The sequence below is a fragment of the Cavia porcellus genome, unplaced genomic scaffold, assembly GCF_034190915.1.
Source record: "Cavia porcellus strain 051 isolate PalLab524CR breed Dunkin Hartley unplaced genomic scaffold, mCavPor4.1 scaffold_2, whole genome shotgun sequence".
Taxonomy (NCBI): domain Eukaryota; kingdom Metazoa; phylum Chordata; class Mammalia; order Rodentia; family Caviidae; genus Cavia; species Cavia porcellus.
In genome coordinates, this window is record NW_026947485.1 from 139,284,652 (window position 1) to 139,305,757 (window position 21,106).

The window sequence follows — 21,106 nt, forward strand, 5'->3', positions numbered from 1 at the left end:
TCCTCCTGATCTATCTTTGGTACTTCATATGTTTCTAAGAATCTGTCTATTTCTTCTGTTATCAATTTTTGAGAGTAGAGGTTTTCAAAATAGGTGTTGATGATCTTCTGTATTTCTAGTGGGTCTGTAGTGATTTCACCTTTTTCATATCTTATTGCATGAATTTGAGCTTTTTCTTCCCTTTTTAAAAATAAGGTTGGCTAGGGGCTTATCGATTTCATTTATTCTTTCAAAGAACCAACTCTTTGATTCGTTGATTCTTTGGACTGTTTTCTTAGTCTCTATTGCATTGATTTCTGCTCTGATTTTTATAATTTCCTCTCTTCTTTTGGCTTTGGGCTTGACTTGCTCTTCTTTTTCTAGCTGTTTGAGGTGTAGCATCAAGTTATTTATTTGTATTCGTTCTGTTTTCCTGATGTGGGAACTCAGTGCAATAAATTTTCCTCTGAGGATGGCTTTCATTGCATTGCCCAAATTCTGGTAAGTTGTATCTGCATTTTCATTTTCTTTTAGGTATTGTTTCATTTCTTCTTTAATTTCTTCTGTGACCCACTGATTACTCAAGAGTGTGTTATTCAGTTTCCATGTGTTTGTGGGATTTTTACAGTATCTTTTATCATTAATTTCTAATTTCAGAGCGCTATGATCTGATAACATGCAAGGGATGATTTCAACTCTTTTGCATTTGTTTAAATATGTTCTGTGAGCTAATATATGTTCTATTTTAGAGAATGATCCATGTACTGCTGAGAAGAATGTGTATTCTGATGTTGTTGAGTGGAACATTCTGTATATGTCTATCAAATCCATTTGTTCACAAGTGTGATTCAGTTCTGTTATTTCTTTGCTCATTTTCTGTCTGGTTGATCTGTCCCTTGGTGTCAATGGCGTGTTAAGGTCTCCTGTTACAATTGTGTTATTGATAATTTGAGTTTTCATTTCTGATAATAATTGTTTTATATAACTGGGTGCTCTGGAGTTTGGTGCGTATATATTTAAGATAGTTATCTCTTCCTCTTGGAGTTTTCCCCTTATGAGTATGTAGTGACCTTCTTTGTCCTTTATGGTCATTGTTGGTTTAAAGTTCACATTGTCTGCAAACAGAATGGCTACTCCTGCCTTTTTTTGGATTCCTGCTGCATGAAGAATTGTTTTCCATCTTTTGACTTTCAGTCTGTGAGTATCCTTCTGGGTTAGATGGGTTTCCTGTAAACAGCATATGGTTGGATTTTGTTTCTTGATCCATTCTGCTAGTCTGTTTCTTTTGATTGGTGCATCGAGACCATTTACATTAATGGTTATTACTGTTAAATGCTGGTTAATTGTAGGAATGTTATCTCTCTGCTGTTGCATCTTTATCTTTCTGTTCTGTTTAGTTATTTGCTTTGCTTAGTGGTTTTTTCCTTTGTGTATCTACACTGTCTTTCAATATTTTTTGCAGGGTTGGTTTGGTGTTCATGAAGTTCTTCAGCTGTTCTTTGTCATGGAAGTATCGTATTTCACCATCTATTTTGAATGATAGTTTTGCAGGATATATCAGTCTTGGTTGGAAATCATTTTGCTTTAGGATCTGGAATACTTCACTCCATGCTCTTCTTGACTTTATTGTTTGTGCTGAGAAGTCTGCTGTGATTCTGATAGGTTTTCCTTTATAAGTGATTTCTCTATTGGAGTTCTATGTGCTTCACTGATCCTGATGTCAGTTTCTGATCTCATGCTTGGGAAATTTTCAGCTATTACTTCTCTAAATATCCTCTTGACATCCTTTATGTTGTCTCCTTTTTTTTCATTAATCCCTATCATTCTTATGTTATTCTTCTTTGCATTGTCTTGCAGTTGTTGAATTGTTGTTTCCTGATTCCTTGTTATTTTTAAAAGATCTTTCCTTTCCTGTTCACTAGCTGCAATCCTGTCTTCAAGGTCTGAAATTCTATCTTCACTTTCATTAAGGCGGTTTTTACAACTTTCAGTGGAGTTTTTGATTTCCTGTATATCTCTGTGCATCTGCATTATGTATTCTGTTTGTTTTTTATATTGCTCGTCTAGGGATTCTATCTTTTTGTTTAGTTCCTCCAATTTTTTATCTGTATTTTCTTTAGATATATTCAGAATTTCTTTCATTTCTTTTATCATTTCTTCTTTTATCTGGGAGATTATTTCGAGTTTGAATTTCTTTAAAGCTTCCTGGAGTTGCTTGTCAATTTCAGTAGCTATTGTGTCCGATATATGAGGTGGATGGGATATATTTTCTTCTATATACATTGCTCCTAGGGTTTCTTGAGATGGGCTGGAGGTTTGAGGTTGTAATTTGGCCTTTCATTTTGTCATTTTCCTATATTTCTGTGTTTCAAGTGTTATTTGAAAGCTTCCTCAGGATCTGTTGAAAATCCCCTTCTATGTTTGCAGCTACTGAGACTCCGGCACCACGCTACCCCCAGAATTGGGCCTGCAGAACCAATGGCCCTCCTCTGCCTGCTCAGAACTCCGCAGTTCCAGACAAGCTGGGCCTCAGGGACACTGTGCGCCCACCTGCCCCTTGGAAGCTCCACAGCTCTTCAATCGCAGCCAGGTTAGGGTACTCACCACAGGCCGTGGTACCTCGGGAACCTGTGATCCCTCCCTGCTTGCAGAGATATCCACAGTCCTCCAGACACATGGAGAGGCCGACGCAGGCACCCCAGATCCGCCCAGCTCCTCCTCTGCACGCCGATGGCTAGGCGCGGCAGCGAAACAGGCTGGGTTTGGGGGATAGTGTGTGCCCGCCCACTCGTCAGGAGCTCAGTAGTTCTCCAAGTGCAACCAGGATGGGGAGGCGGATGTAGAGGCCTCAAACCCACCTCTCCCCTTCACTGCACCTGGAAGCCTGGAGGGACCTAAACAGTCTGGGCCGAGATATCCACCTCTAATTGGCTTTCTATGTTTATCTGTGAATCTGTCCTAGGCCTAGGGGCCTTGCCTGGTGATGGGAGCTGATTCATAGTAAGTGAAGCTCAATGAATCACTGGTCCTGGGTGAGGCTTGTAGTGGCCTGTGAGGCCAGAGATACTTCAAAAGGCAAGATAAGGCCACAGCTGCAGACACTTGGCTCCAACCCCAGTTAACAAGATAGAGACTACAGCTACAAAGATTACTCCTACAGTCTCATTTCTACCATGTCTTCATGAAAAGACAGGGCTACTGAATTTATTTGATTCATTACTTGGAGACATCCTTAAAGTGACTCCCAAGGTTCTGCTCATTACCTGTGTTTTCCTGCCCCTTGTTGTTGGACTTCATAAATAAAGTCGCGGTCCAGAGAAGCTTTTGTCCTAACCCTTGGAGTCACAAGCTTAATGAAAGGATTTTGACCCTCCTGGAGCCCTAACAAAAATAATAAAATTTGTCTCTTTTTATTTAAAATCTGCTGTACAGGGATCAAACTTACAACCTCACACTTTCCAGGCAGGCGCTTATGCCACTGAGCTAAATCCCTGACTGTTCTGCTTTCTTTTACAGTCATATTAGAGATCCAAAGCTAAGTACTCCATAGTATTGAACTGGAATAATAGGACATGGAAGCTACATTGCCTGTACATTGCTTTTACATTGTAGAATGCAGATTATAATATTGTAGAAATTATCTCCAATGTTCTGTTCTCCTCTCCTGATTTGAGTGCAGAAATCCAGATCCCTGAATGATCTGCAACCAGTTAGTTTCCCAGAGGATTTTGTCCGTTATGTAATAGCTTTTCTTTTCTGACTAGACCATATGAAGTGTGTAGGCCTAGTGATAGTCTTCCTTTTTTTTTCATTTTATTTAATGCTATGTTATTGTGTTAGTTTTTTGTTGCTGTGACAAATTAGCCTATATAAATCAACTTTAAGTACAAAGCTTTATTATGGGTCATATTTCAGATGCTTCAGTTCACAGTCACTTGGTTTCATATTTTATGGGCCTGTGGCAACACAGAGCATCCTGGCAAGGTGCCAGGATGAAGCACAGTGGCTCAACTCATAGGCAAGACACAGAGAGAAGGAGGATCAGAGACAAGATAAATTCTTTGGACACTCCCTTAATGGTCCACTCCCTCCAATTTGGGACCTCCTTTCCATAGCCAGTTCAGTTAAGCAGCCATCACTGGATTAGGCATGGGTAAGCTTAAAACCCTCATGGTTCAGTCAGATCTCTGGGCCTCACCTCTGAACACTGTCACAGTAAGGATCAAGGCCTCAATGTGTAAGTTTTGGGAGACAACTCCTATTTAAATCATAACAACTACAATGATGGCAAGAGAGAAATTTCTTCTCCATTACCATACCTTCCTGTTGTTAAGGGAATAAGGTTGAGAAAAAAGCAAATAATCTCTGAAAATATTAATCTTGGAATTAGCATAAAGTTTCTTACTTTCCAGTATATTTTCATAATAGAATTATCTAGAGGGTGGGTGTTGGCAAGTTTTGTTATTGATACATATCAAACATGTTTTAAGTACATAATGAATGCAAACTGAAGACATTAGATGTGTTCTGTGATAAACAGTGAGGTGTGTTTGTGATCTCCTTATGTATTTGGCTAGGTCACTGGAACCAAGAGAACATGATCACTCCAAACAAGCCACCCTACTGCACTTATAGGTAGCACAGTGACTTCTTATGACACTTTACAAATACTGGCAAATGATGTAGGTTTGGCAGGAAGGTGCTGTTGGCAATTTCAAGTTACTATTTTATTTGGCACCTAGGATATGCTCAGTGATATTCTTCCTATTCCAGACCATTTTATAGAGAATTTATGAAGATACACACAGTGTAAAATGAAATAAAAAAGTAAAGTTGAGGAAGTTGAGGATTACAAAAAGACAAAAAAATAAAATATTAAAGGACTTCATGATAGCAGGATTGAGACTAAATAAGTACAGAGTTGCTCCTTACAGAGAACAGAGAAAGAAAACATCAGCTGAACACTGAATTTTGGAAACAGGTTTTAATTCATGTGACTTATTCTTACGTAAATTGGCTATCTTTCCAAGGATGTTTGAATATAGAGATAAATCTACATGCTTAATCCTGTCTGGAAATTGATTTCCTGGTTTTACATAGGGTGTCACAGGAAAGCAAGGGAGACAATCTCCCAAACAAAGTCTGAGCAACATATCTGGTTTGCAATACCTGGTTACCTCAAAATATGCATCTGGAGGAAAAGCTAATATATACATATATATGTATAGTATATTAAAAATTCTGTACCATCAACTCCATTCAGTCTATCAATTGTGATTTCTTTTATTTCATGATATATTACTATGTAAAAACCATTTTGGGTCAATTAAATGTATATATTGAAGGTACAAAATTATAGTTTTGTTTTTACTTTACCATATAAAGTATAATTTCTTAATTTTTATTAAAATTATTTCTGTTATAAAAATGATTAATGTGATACCAAAATCACTTAAGTATCTCTCTTATCTTTGTATAGTGTATATTTCAGCTCTCTGGAGGGATTGAGTTTGTGGAAGTAGGAAACAGAAGCAAACTTAGTGGAGTTCCAGAAACTTTAGTCTTATTCACTCAAAAAGAGAATGTGGGTGAAGTAAAAATAGTCTTCATTATGCTTGTATTTGTTGACACAAATTAACTGAAGCTTTAACAGAAAGGTAGACAACTATGTCGTATAATGATTCTTGCTAACCACCCTATAAATAAAAGCATGTGTGGAATAGACGGTGTGAGTAAAAATCTTCATAGTAGGGCCTTGACTTCATGGAGAACAGAAGGTTAGCTAGAGAATTGGTCTTCCTGTCAGGTAACACACTACTTAGGACAAAGTTAATAGATTATCAGTGGGCATCACAATAGAATATACCTGTATGATATGTCACAGCTGCATATCAATGCAGCCAAGTTGTATGCCAGAGATGTTGACTTGGTCATGATTCTTCATGCGGGGAGCCAGTGGGGTATTGTCTACGTCTCATCCTAAGATATATAGAAGATCCTCAAAAACACAGTTTTAATTATAATATGGATATTTGAGTCACGTGATAATAGCCATGCATTGTACTGAAAAGAAGGAAGCTCTTTATATATCATTTGACCCAGAACATTGCTGTACTTGTGTAGGCCTGGGGTTCTTAACACATGGTACTTGCTGCTTGGCTCTCTGAAGAAGAAAACAGGAACACTTAGAACAGACATTTTCATCATGACTTAAGAAATCCGAATGGAATAGCTCTGTAATAGAGAAAAGACCAATATGTTTCATTGTCCTGTGTGTAAACTGCAGTGCGGCATTTGAAGGTTACAAAAAGGAGAGCACCAATAGATTCAATGGATAGTAAAATATGACTTGGGCAACTTTGTTGGGTATACATGCTTCTTGGAAATATAAATATTAAGTTATTAGAAACTGTACTTAGGTAATACTCTGAGGTCTGCTGTCAAAGCATACTAATAGGAATGTAAGGAGATCTCATCAAAATAGAAAGGAAAGTCTGGAAAGATGATTGAAACTCAGTGCCTTGGATACTAGGGAAGACTGATTCTAGTTTGCTGAGTAAGAATGTTACACACCTCAGAAGCCATCTACTCTAGTAAGATAAAGGTTTTAGGGACAATTATGAGCATATGAACCTAAATTAAAACAGCAATGAGCTTACAACTCAAAGCCAAAATTCAACACAGAGAATAACTTTTTATTAGCCTATGCCTTTCATTTGTAAAACAAATTTTTGTCACCTTCATAATGTCTGGATTAAGTGACTATTGTATGTGATCATATTTGAACTCAACATTTAAGAAGAATTACCTATTATGTGTGAGTAAATAATCTCTCATGCTTCTTTCAGTTCTAGAGTTATTATTTTATTATGAAATGAGAATAACTTGAAAGCTACTTGAACATCTGACCTAACTTGGTACAACTTGGTACTTGGTACAACTCTTGAGATGTTCAGATAATAAAGAGCAGATACTAACAAAATAATGGCTTGTCATTTGATCCTTGCCTTGTTGTACTCCCATTTTAACCCTGTATTTCTTATTAGCAATATACATTCAAGGATTCCAGCTATGTCTTGGGTATGCGTTGAAAATGACCAAGATGCTAGTAATCTATAAGTATGTATAATGTTTGTATGTATAATGTATGTATGCATGTTAGTAATCTATAAATATGTATTCAAATTACAAAATGGGGAAATATTTTATCACACTATTACTTAACAAGTTTATTTTATTTTTGTATTTGAAGGGGTAAGTTCCATGAAGTTAGAGATTTTTTTTTCTGTTTTATTCTTTGATACATACCAAGCAATCAGAACACTGCTTGGAACAAAAGAGGTTCTCAATGAGTATTTAACAAAAAGCAACATTTAAATAATAAAATGCTGAAAATGCAACTGTTCTTTAATTTTTTGTTAGTTATCTGCCTCCCAGTGTAGTAATTTTCATACATTATCATATCTGAGATTTATTCTCATTTTAAGATTCATTTCCTGCTTTTTGTCCCAACACAGCAAGTAAATGTATAGTAGGGTGGGGTAGAGAGTCTTTGACTTGCTGTGGCCAGTGTGTATGAGCGTACGTGATGCATACGATGTCTCAGCCAAAGCTTGCAGAGTCATTGCATGTGTCTGCCAGCTCTCTTCATCATTCTCTCCTCTGACACAAGAGAAAGGTGTATGCCAAATAGGTGTTTCTTTTTCAGCCTGCGTCCTGGAGTGAGAAGGCATACGGAAAAGACCTTGGGTTCGCTATAACAGACAATTTATGATTTGAGTCAGAATTCATTGTTGCTTGTTACAATACAATGGGACCTGGTGGTAGGTTATTATTTCACCCTAACCTAGCAAAACTCTATGTGAATTCTGGAGAAGGGTGGGAAATTCAGAATAAAAAAAATTTTTAAAAGTACATCTTTAATATGTTTTTTTTTTCTTTATTGCTTCTTTGTTTTTTGTTTGTTTGTTTCCTCCTTAATTTAGTTTTTCTTTTTAAAAAAAATATTAAAGTTGTATTACTTACAGTAAGGACTGGGTCACCATTTTCATAAATTACACATATTCTTTCATAAGATTTTTAAGATTTTCAGAATATTAATATTCTTATCTGTATGCTCAGAGATGACATAAAGGCTCAATGGACACTTGATGATTTTAACAAATACAAGTTTCATTTTTTTCCCGTTTTATGGCAGAGGGAACACAGTGTTAGAAAACAATTCTGGGGAATAACAGACTGCAAGTGCACTCATTAATCTAGGGATATGATAATTCTCTTTTCTTTTGTGTAACTAAAGACACAGCGAGGGAAGAAATCAGATGACATCGTACAATTTATCTGAAAGTTTCTGTGTCAATTCATTTTTTATTCAATGGTCTTTAAAGAGATTCCTTCTTGGAAAACAGGCACTTAACTTCTAATCTAATTTTAATCTATGTATTCATTTATTCAGCATGTTCATTGAAAATCCACTATCTGCAAGATACTGTACAGGATACAGATATTGCCCAGGGATGCAGATGTAGTCCAGTGGAAAAGTTAGAGAACTTGCTTAGCTTACTTACAAAGTATAAGACTCAGGATTTAGTACTCAGCACTGAAATAAAAAGAAAAAAATGTAGTATCATCCCGGTGTCCACATGCACTTCATCTACTTACCAAAACCATTCCACAAACTTTCATATCCAACTAACCGCTCCTAATGCAACCTAAATTTCTGCTCAACAGAATTGAAAATCCTTTGTCATCCCCTTTCCCATAACAAAGAACAGCTAGCAGATGAGAAAGTAGAAACAGAGAGAACAGGGACATCAAAGCAGCACATTCAAAAGCACATCCTTGAAGGTAGCACCTCTGTTATCATCTATGTGAGAGTTGTTTATAGGAAGTATCTAAATTTATTTGTGTTGCAATACTAAAAGATCTGAGACTGATTAATTTATGAAAATCAGAAGTTTCTTAAAGTTCTGGAGACTGAGAAACCCAGGATCAAGGTGCTAGAATGTTTTGTCTGTGGTGAAGGTCTCTCACTTGTAAATAATGCTGTCTCAGTGTCTTCACGTGAGAGAAGAGATGGAAGAGTAAAAAGGGATGGGCACTAAGACCTCACATGGCAGGAAAGGAAAGGAGCAAAAGACTTAGGCTAGTTCCTTCCAGCAGTTTTCTAAGGCATCAACCCTTGAGCCCTCGTGATTTAATGAATCACTTTCTACAAAGGCCCCACATCTTAACGGTGCAAAACAGGGCCTAAGTTTCAACATGAATTTTGGGAGGACACACAGTCAAACCATAATAGGAAGGCACAAAAATATGCCAGAATAGCCTCTTCTTCACATACTAACTTCCCCCAAAGCTCCACCAACCTCAGGCTTGCTCCCCATGATATTAGGGTCTGGCAGGCTTCATCTTGCTCATCCCCCACCTGCACTTTAAATTACTCCTAAGTCAAGGTTAATTTATCTTTGCTTAACATTCAGATAGATTGCAGTTTTCAACAGGAAGTAACAACACCCCACAGAGGAAACAAAACACAACACTGACTGAAGGTAAAAAAATTGGAAATCAAGAGATATGGATATAAAAACAGCACAGTCAAAATAAAAATTGAATCCATCTGTTCAGTTATAATGAAAATCTCAGATTCTTTCCATCTTATTTCTCTGCCATTTATAACTGTATCTTAATATTGGTTTTAGGATGATTGCTAATTGTAATTGCCACTGCAAACTTATTTGTTCTCATCTTTTGAGAGAGAGGAAGTTTATATCTTATAAGCCTTCTTAAAAATGGAGAAACATTTTTCATAGTTACCAAAAAACTATACTGTAAAAGAGTGGTCATATGCTTAGCCCATGAAAGACCTATGTTGAAGAATTTAGCCCAGTTAATTTCAACAAATCCAAGAAAGAACATTGTGCCGTTCTGACTGCTTTAGACTAAGCACAGTCCAGTCTAAACCTGATGAAGACGGGGAAATGAATGGATGAATAATTGAGAGCTGGTATACATTGTATGAAGTAGACAACAATAACATCTATTCGTTAGGTACTAGCACAATTACTAGTTTATAGGAGGCATTTCTTATTTAAAAATTCTGTTTTCTTCTCAAGTAACCCTGAAGTATGTGGGCTTTACATTATATGGATTTTGGATTTACTAGATATGTTACATTGGGTGTTTTATTCACTGAACTTTTTCTTTTTCTCCAAGATGGGGATAAGGTTAAAGAAGGTAGCATATGGAAAGTAAATGGCAAAGGCACTCAGTAAGTGTTGATTTAACTTATGACAATCTTTAACTTTACTTAAAAAATGGAAGGAATGAGTGCAAAGATTCTTGCAACTCTGCTACTTGAACAGAAGTCAATGAGTAATCAAAACTGTGCAATGTTAAATTCATTTCATTATAATTATTATGGTTTATTGATGCTATTTAGATGTACATAATGATCACATCCAGTATAGGCAAGTTGTACCTGAACGTGATGTATCTTGATTCCTCCTTTTCCCCATTCCCCTCTCTGCCCTTCAACCCTCTTTGCTTCTTTATTTATAAAGCTTTTTTTGATTGTATCCTTTTTTACTCATTTTTTTCTCTTCCATCTTCCCCCGTGCCATTTCTTTAGTTTCCCTTTCTGTTTGAACAATTGATTCCTATTTCACAGTATCTATTATACACTTTTTGTTTCATATTCAATATGACATCATTTACAAAAGAGTATATACAGAGTACAGAAAAAATCAAAGAGAGAAAAACAAACTGCTCTGGAAAGGAAGTCCTGAGAAGGACATTCTCAGGGCAGTGTGTAATTTCATTGACTGCTTTTAAGATTTTCTGGTTATGAGCAATTTGTTTATGATGGACGTTAGCACCGTTTTCTCAGTTTCTTGTGCTATATGCAGCTTCTCGGAACTGTGAGTTCAGAGATTTTGTCAAACTTGAAAACTTACAATCATTTTAAAATACTTTTTTTCTATACAATATCTCTTTACTTTGTTTCCTAAGATACCCCATTACATATACATACTTGGAGGTACTTCACAGTCTGCCGATATCCTTTTCATTTAAAAATTTTTTCTCTGTGTGTTTTATTTTAGAGAGTTGCTCCAGGCATACCTCCAACTGTACTAATAATTTAAATATTTTACTTCCCATTGATAATCATCTGTTATATATTTCACATATTGCAATTCTCATATTGAGAATTTGGATTTGGACTTTCTTTACATCTTTTGTGTCTGCAGTTTTGAACTAAGCACATTTTCATGTCCCCACCTGCTAATGCTAATTTCTATGTTGCTTCTGAATGAATCCTACATTTTCTTCCCATCATTTATTGTATTTTCCTACTTCCTTCATGTCTGATAATCTTTCATTATAAACAAAACACTATGAATTTTTTCTGGTTGAATCCTAGGTAATTTTCACATTTATAAATAAATGTTCTTGAGTTTGTTGTAGAATGCAGTTAAATTACTTGAAAACTGATGCTTTCAAGTTTTTCTATTATGATTTGTTAGGTGGACTTATCGTGGCAATTAGCTTTGGGCTAATTATCTCCTGTTTCTGAGTTAAGACTCTTCCGAGTGCTCTGTTAAGTGCCTATCTATGAGTGGTGAGATATTTTTACGGTCTGACTGGTGAGAACAGGTAATTTTGCCCTTGAGTGAGAATGGGGCACCCTTCTCTCTAATCATGGAGATGTTTCTTCCCAATTTTCTGAGTACTTTTTTTCATATGCTGATAAATACTCTGCTAAGTGAACATTCCAGGGATGCTCTTTAGAGATTTCTTTCCTCATATTTCTTGTGTCCTTCTATACTCTGTTCTATGTGCTCTATCAATTTGATAAAGTTTATAATTGTCAATCTGTGGATCACTGTGTCATTAAGTTTTCTACCCTCTTTTCTTGCTGCAAAGAAGTTCCAGACAAAATTTAAAACCTAAAGAAAGACTTGCCAGGCTCTGTAACAGCCCCCTCATCTTTATGATGAAATAATTAAATTTAAGATATTTTTCTTACCATTTCAAGAGGTCTTATCTTGTTTTGTACTTCAACTCCTGTAATAAACATACAATGTCAGAAATACTGGCTTTATTTTACAGGTATGCAACCTGATACTGAAGGAAAATAATTGGCTATTATTATACTCATATGTAAACTATTATCTTTGTGCATAAATAAATGATATAAAATTAGTCCTCTAAAAATTGGTATTTTGAAATAGTGAATGTCAAAAATCATAGCTAAATACAAAAGATATCCAAAAACAAGGAAACCCAGAAACATGACATTAAAATGGTAAATGATACAATTCTCAATAAAATATCTCAGTAATGATTTTTTTAAGGAATGGAAGATACTTCTCCTTTAATGATTGAGTTCTATTCCTGCAACTAGGTTGTTAAATGAGTTAGTTGCTAAATGAGGAATTGTATGTAATATGTACATTACAATATTGAGAACAAACGATAAAGGAAACTTCAACTTGAAGATTTTTCTTCTATTTGAATACTTACTTACATGCAGTGATGTAATGTATATCAGAACATAAAACTACAAAACAATGTAATACAATCGGCAAAAATTACAGTACTGCATAAACAAGATTTGTTGTACAGAAAAACAAAAAAAGACATTGAGATTGTATCACCAAGACATACAGAAATATATCCAGAAAAGATTTTAAAAAGATGGATCATAAGTCTGAGTAGTGGCTCATAAATCCAAACTGTGCATCTTGGCCAAAAGTCTGAACAGTTGTTAAGGTTGTTAAAAATTAATATCTGTATTAGACATATGTGACCAAAATAGCTCAGTGAAAGTGATTTGTTTTTCTTAATAATGGTTGCTGTCCAATAAACTTTAAAATAAAATGCAGAAGCTACCACGAAATCATCACATGAACTGAGTTCAGGCAATATTAATCCCTCACATGTTAGAAAAAGCAAGGATAAAAATTATTCAGAAAATTCAGGATATTTTATGATATAGCAATATACAGAAAGTTTTTATCAGTGATCATGATTGCAAAACATATGCAATCCAGATATGATCTTTAGCAAATCAATAATGAATCTAAACCTGTTTTCCTCACATTCCATGTTCAAGGAAACTTCCATGAATTCTTCAAGGTCACACCAATCTCGTAGTTGATCCTGTTATGTGCTGTGTTTTTCAGTGTGCAATTTTGGCTCATTAATCAAGAAGTTGCTTCTTAATTACAAGGGACCAGTGAAACTAAAATACTCAGGAAGATATCACAGAACCATGAATCTTTTGTATGTATAAAAATCAATGGAAACATCACATATCCTTGACAGTGAAACTTGCATTGATGGAGCCATTTCTCTGTCCATTTCTGCAGTACACAATTTGGAGGCTAAAAAGATGGCCAAGAGCTTCCTAGCTGGAAGTGTAAGATGAAAGTTAAACACATAAAGCTTCTACAGAGCCAAGAATACAGTGATAATTGTCCAATTGTTTCCTGTGGTTCAGAAGTGTATGTATAATCCTTGAGAAGATATGTACACTTATAGGATATGAGAAACTTACACATAACAGAAAGTTCCAAAGACAGTATTTAAGAGAGGAACCTTCTAAGTGTTTAGATCTGAGAATTTATTTAATGCTAAATAAATCAGTTTTCTTATCACCTGTGGAACTGTTAGAATTCTTATTAGTGAGCCCAATAAAGAGTATACTTGTGGGAGTCAACATTGAAAATGTACATGAAGCATTTTGCTTCTAGGTTATAATGTGGTCTGGGGTCTCCTGAAGTTCAGTTGCTAATAAGACTCTGAAGGTGGAGCATATCACAACTTGGAGGGAAGCCATGCTTTGCAGCTGCAGGATGTGGGAGATATCTTCTGTGTGGCTTCCCAAGCTGTCTCCAGCAGTAGCAGCTCAGCTGTCCCCAACACTATCAGTCCAAGTGGAATATGCACTCACCTTGAACTATCTTTTAAGCTTCCTTAGCATAGGCCATCTTTTGTTCATTTCAGCATAGAACACCTTTGTTCTCATTATGTATTTAAGTCAGCGTGCTCCTTTAATAATCAGAGTGGTCATTGGCCCTCTCTTTGTGTTGTGAGTCTTCTTTCTTTTCATGTGACAGGAGTCAGAGGTGATCACTGCCATTATTCCTGATAGGGTTTTTGGTGTGATAAAAGAGAGAGAATATAAAGTAAAAATAGCCTTTATTCCAAGGACATGAGGAGAAGTCCATGACCACAGTGGCCTGGCTTTCTCTACTGAATGCAGGGTGTGGGATATACATACAACCTCTGACGAGAGGTGGCACTTAGGGTGGGCATTGATTGGAAGTTTTTTGCGCCACCACTCTCTGGCAGCGATAACTTATTTTAGGGCAAATTCCTTTCAATTCTGTTAGGAAAAGGACAAAATATCTCTCTTACTATTTCCTGCTGAAAAGGGGGTACCATATTGGGGTTTAGGAAGGTTGACAGGATGATGGTTGATGCCCATATAGAAGCTGGTGCCAGGTGTTTCAGACAGGAAAACTTCATCATTGGTGAATCCCACATGTTAGACTTGGTTGTAGTCCTTGGGATGATTTCCTGTGACAGGATGTTAGTAAGTGTATCAGCAATCTCCCTAGTTGTGGGAAAGGCTTTTAACTATCCTGAAAAAGTACAAACAAAGGTGAGAAGCTATTTGAGAGTTTTGTGGCAGGGCATGTGTGTAAAATTTACCTGCCAGTCCTGATCAGGGTTGTGTCTGTGAAACTGATGAATAGGAAAGGAAGGAGGTGCTATGTATCTCTGAGGAGAGGCTTTCCTATAGAGATGACAGGTGTAAGTTGTTGAGACCTCAGAGTGTCTGGTTCAGTCTGCGTAAACACAAAGGAATAAAAAAGCATTTTTAAGATCTAGCACTGTAAAGTGAGTGATGGAGGGAGGGCTATGAGAGAGCATGGTATAAGGGTTTGGCACCACTGCATGGATTGGGGCAATGTCATTATTGATTAACCTAAGGTCCTGTACTAGATGATCAGGCTTGAATACTGAGAGAATGGGAATATGACAAGTTGAATGGGTAGGTTTAAGAAAACCATTGTCTAAAAGGCTCTTAATTATAGGTTTAAGCCCCTGTAAATGTTTGGGAGTGAGGGGATATTAGGGAATGCAAGGAAAAATTGAAGGATCCTTAAGACAAATTAAAATAGGCATGCATGGGTAGTGCAGGTGAGATTGGAGGTATGTCAAACTATGGGATCGACCAGAGAAGAAGGGAGTCTGGAACCTGTATGGAATAGGTCCTATCTGCAAAGGTTGTGTAGGATGGCCATCAACACCCACTATAGAGACTGAGGACTTAATATAGTGGCCTGAAAACTCAGAAAGAACACTATATATAGCCTCTATGTCCACAAGTATACAATGTCTTACCTGAGACCTCCAGTGGGACCTGGGGCTCTGAGAAGAATATCTTAATGGAGGGCTGTGGGCTCCAAACCCCATCAAGTCTGAATAGTAAGTCAGCAAGTCTGAGTAGATCATTCAGTGATGAATCTGGTGGTAATGAGATCTCTTATGAGGGCAAGGAGTTAGAGGATGGCTTATCCGCTCTCTGATGGCTACAACAGTTGCTCTTCCAATGGCTCTTGAGATTGCGATAGGGGCTAGGCCCCAGAAGAATGCCAAGGTTGGGGCAATCTCTTTCCCTATATCCTTTTTTTGTTGCACTTGAAGCATGGTGGAGTGGTGGTGGGGGAGCTCAGGCAGCTCCACTTTGTCTGGGTTTATCTAACTCAGAGCTCTAAGTGTCACTGCTAAAAGATCAGATTGTTATCTTTTCTTTTTATTTTTATCTCTGTTGTTGAAAACAATAAAAACAATATTAAGAAGGTCTCCCTGTGGGGTTTGAGGCCAAGTTTAGCCTTTTGTCTTGGGATCTGGCCTACAGTAGAAGGTATGTGCCTCCTCCACAGCCACAAGACATCTGGTTTTTATCTTGGGTAGGTGTACAGCTTTAAGTCTTAGAGATGTAAAACAAATAGGTGGGACTGATAATCATATTACGGAGCTTTTGTTCGGCCATAGAGCAGAATGGTTTGCAGGGTCATTTTTTTTTGAATGTCATTCTATATACTTTAATTCTATAACCTGAACAGCCATTTCGAAGATGACAATTTGTAACTTATCAACTGGCAATTTCTTACCTTTTGTTTGTCTGTAATTTAGAAGTATTTCTACCCTTTTTTTTTTAATCTCCATGTATTTTTTTTCGTTTCCTTTTCTTTAAATAAAAAAAAAGTTTAAAGGAGACAAAGGCAAAGAATCAATTAAATATGCAGGCAAGAGTTATATATACAATCAACAGGGTATTTATGATTATAACTTTAGTAATGGCTTCCCTTAAGGAGGATAAGGATAAGGTCCATGGAATTTTAGAAACTGACATGTCATTCATTTGTCATTATACACATTTAGGTTTTATAATTGTATAAGTATCTCCTGTGCTGTTAGAATGTCTAATGCCATCTGATTTTTGGAGAATGACCTGTTTTATTAATTTTACCTTTTTATTTAGGAGAGAGCTACAGTGCCATTTAACACCAGTTGAATATATTTAATTATGGCATCAATATGCATCATATAATCTTGTTTTGGAAAAGATCTGATGGATCCCACAAAAGGAATCCAAAAGGAATTTATAATTATATCTTAATTTTAGTTGTTGAACATCCAGAAGATTGATAACAGAACATTGCAGTAGAGGCAGTAAGGTTAACATAGAACATTAAATGGAACTATTATTTTTTATTAACCATGGGTGTTTTAACATTTGAACACTGAAGAAATTTGTGACATTGTTTGGATTGCTCACTATTTAAGCATCTCTAAGTATAACATATACATTATATAATTTTTGTTTAAAAGTTATCATTCGGTGGGTGACCTGAATCTCCTGGCTGGAGCACAAGAAACGGGCAGACATCTGGATCTGAAAGAAAACACTTGTCATCATAAACAATCCCAGTTTTACATTTGAAGGCACGAATATACCATCAGATCAACAATGAACTGTCTTAGTCATACGAGCTCCATTAGGTTATGGAGATTATTGGGGCCTCCAATTAATAAACAAGAGCTGGTTAAAGTTACCAGGTGGCCACTTTCTTGTTTATCAGTTGAAGTCTTGTCCAATGTCTCCTAACCCCAGGGGATTTTGTTTAACCAATTTGCATCATTTGACCAGCTGGTTACCTAGGTGGAAACATGTTTTTTAAACCTATAACTCAAATAAATCTTCATTAAAGGATCAGAAAATGTAAAAGAGGAGGAAAAGTTGTTGAGATCAAATAAAAAAGAAACAGCTGTTTACAGAGCAGGCAAATGGACAGACAACAGATATATGGACTGACAATCATCTTACAAAATCAGAGTGCACTCAAATGTATTTGGTCAATGTGAACTATAATAAATAGACTAGTGTGAACCTTCTTGTAGACCAATTAATAGAGATCTCTTGAAATAAGAATACCAAAAAAAATACCCAAAAATTTATGGGTAATCTGAGATAGCTCAGAAAGGAAAAAAGGACTATGCATATTAGCTAATCCTTTGGGGCCAGTCTGTCCCAAAGTGGGATAGAGACCAAGTCTGAGAAGGCTGTGGAGTAGATGGCCACTGAACAGCCAACCATCCAGCAGGCATGTGTGGACAATTATCTGATGATTGGCTACAAAATGGCCACTTGTCACCATGTGACAAGGACACACAGGCTGTTGGCGGATTACTGTGTGACCCACAGTACCATAGCTGCTGCTGATCACATAAGGGGCCACAAGGGTGTGGCCATTGACCTTGAGACCCCTTGCAAGATGGCTGTACCCTGTCACATGGCAGAAGGCTGCAAGATGGTGGTTGTCCTCCACATGAGCTGCAGCAGGATGGCTGCTGACAACCATGTGGCTTGCTGGAAGGCTGGAACGCCCTAGACTGTGTATGGTGAGCTGATGGAGAAAATGGTGATGCAGGAGAAGGGATCAAAGAACCCTCAGAAGGAACAGATGGCTCGGGTAAGGGGATTGAGAAGTTGGAGACTGCGGCGAGACTCTAAGGGAAGGATTAGAGGCCATTGTGGGTGAGGGAGGAGAGGATGGCACAGGGGATATAGAAACCTTTGGCTGAGAGGCTGTGGGGTTTGATCTCAGGGATAGGGAGGAAGGGGAGTAAAAATGGGGGCACATCATCTAAGGGGTCTTGAGGGGGGGAGGGGAGATTTTCTGGTACAGTAGAATTAGCTAAAAATAATTGAGCTGCCACACATAATTTAATGCAAGAAGAGCATATCCTTAGGGTAAGGAAAGCCTGTACATATGGAATTTCTGCTAACTTGTTGCCAAGTCATATAAATTTTTGAGGATACAGGGGTCAAACGTCCCCTTTTTAGGCCATGGGTTGTTGTTAAGCTCATAGGTTGGCCATGCCTCCTGGCAGTAAAAGATTAATTGTTTAATTCTTATAGTTTTCTTTAAGTCAAGTGTACCAAGGTTACAAGCCAGGCACCCCAGAAGTGTGCTTTTTGGGGGACAGGAAATAGTATTCCCCATGAGCGAATTAAAAGTGAACCAAAAAGAATAATTTTGTCTCCAGGTGTGAGAGCTCTGGCTCTCCCCCAAGGAAGGTGAAAATTGTCCCAGATCACACTTAACAAAAGAGATTGTTACCTATTTTGGGAGCCTGATTAAAATGGCTCCAACTCAAACCCATTGGCTGTCACTAAAAGGCACCGAGTGGGGATCCCAGAGGATCAGAGTAGTGGCTCTGCCTCAGACCATCCAAGGAATGTGAGAACTGCTACCCTAGTCCAGGGACAAAATGAGTAATCTGGAGTAAACTGGTAATCACAGTAACAGAAAACCCAGGATGAAAAATGGCTCACCTATGGTAAATGAGAGAGGCCGGTGTTGTTTGCAGGCTGATGATGACAAGTTGAACAGCTCCTGCATGTTGAGAGATGAGGAATTAATGCAACATATGGTCTGGCCCATGAATTAGCAGTGGGTGCTCAAACTGGGAGGACCCCAGGGGTCACTCACGCTGCCTTCTCTGTCAAGGAACCAAATGATAGGGTTTTCGGCATGATAAAAGAGAGAGAATATAAAGTAAAAATAGCCTTTATTCCAAGAATGTGGAGAGAAGTCCATGACCACAGGAAGCCTGGCTTTCTCTACCGGGAATGTGGGGTATGAGATATGCATATAACCTCTGACCACTTAGGGTGGGCATTGATGATGCTCAAGTAGCCGATTGGGACCCTTTTTGTGCCACTGCTCTTTGGTGGCTGTAACTTATTTTAGTGCAAAATTCTTTCAATTCCTAGTAGTGTTTGGGGAGCTACAGCACAGATAAGTTTTTCTGGCCCTTTGGCACAGATGTTCTGCCTGCACCATATATGATCAATTGATCTCATAAGACTGTGCTTTAAATCACTTCCTTCTTCATCAAAACAGGCAAAACATGCACTTTTTGGATGTGGAAATAAAATGCCAGTTACCTTTTTCCTCCACTGTCAGACATTATAGAAATAATACATATTTGGAAGATATTTGTCTTTTGTGAATGCTGTGTTTATGTTTATGCTTTATAACATGCTTAGTCAATGAGCCTAAACTATAGTTATCTCAGTAGTGACTTTTAAGAAATTACAGATACTCCTTAATGACTGAGTTTCATTCCCACGACTAGGTTGTTAAGTGAGTTGGTTGTTAAATTAAGAATTACATATAAGGGGTGGAGCAAAGATGGCAGATAGATAACAGCCGGCTATAGAGGCTCCCTGAAACAGTCAACTTAGAATTCAACATAATATAGCATGGGGAGCCCCGAACAGAGGGAGAAGAATTCTTTCATCCCAAGAAGAAACTAAGGTGAGAAAAACAAATCAAGCATATAGTCCTGGATGGTCCCACCACCATGCAGCCCTGAGTACCTCTGGGCCACCGGCAAGACAGGCCAGCCCCATGCCACCGTGCTGCAGCCACTGCCTCTGATTCTGTTGCCATGGGCACACTGGAGGCTGGGGGAGCAGAGCAACTCAGCACCTACTGGCTGCCCCCACCCCTACCGCTGCCCCTGCCACTGCCACTGCCCTGCCACCCCCACTGCCGCCTCCACTGCCTCCCCGGATCTGGAGGGCATGAGGAGGAGGGCGTGTTGCGACATCTCAGGCATGGGACTGGACCTACTGGTACGCATTGCTGCCTTCACCCTTGCTGCTCATGAGGACTCGAGTCCATGGTGGCAGTGCTGAGCGGGCTCCCGCTGCTAGAGCACCCCCAAGCTGGAGCCCCATGGGGCCACCACTGTGAATGAAGCCCAGAGAATCTGCTTCTGAAAACACCTCTTCAGACAATAATCAAAAATACAGAACCAGAACTTTCCAGTTCCCTGCCATGCTCAACCAGCTTCAGGGAGTTGGACCTGCCTGCCTGCACCCTGAACTCCGGACTGGGCGGCCTGGGGTGAGTGTCCCCACACCATCCTGAGGCCCTGAGAGGGAGGCTCTGGAAGGGAGTTTAAGATATCTCAGATAACAGCAAATTGGGGAGGGCAACAGCAAATTGGGGAGGGCAGTAAAACCTCAGTCAGCACACTTTGGAAAGACCCTAAGCAATACAGAGAGGGCCAGAGAGTCCCCAGAAAGAAACCAGAAACATGATAAGACACAGAAATTAAAAAAAAAAAAAACTCCAGCCTCTGACCCTGGTAAAATCAGCCCAGGAGAGGTAAATACAGAAGAGTACCAGTGCAGTAATCATGCAATATCAGATACAGCATCAGCAGACATAAAGAAATACTTTCATGACCTCATAGACGAATTTAAAACTGTACTTCTGATACAAGTGAGGCAAGATATAAAAAGATTAATTAAAGAAATGATAAGCCCCTCCCAAGAGAACACAGATGTAAGAACAGAAGAACTCAGAAAAGGAAGAGAAACCTTTGATGAAGAATATAAACAAAATCTAGAGTACATGAAACAGATCCAAAGAGATTACCAGGAAACTAAAAATTTCATTGAAAGCTGGCAAAATGCCTTGACAGAAACTAAAGTTAGTCTTTTGAAACTTGAAGAGAGATTTATGGTGTG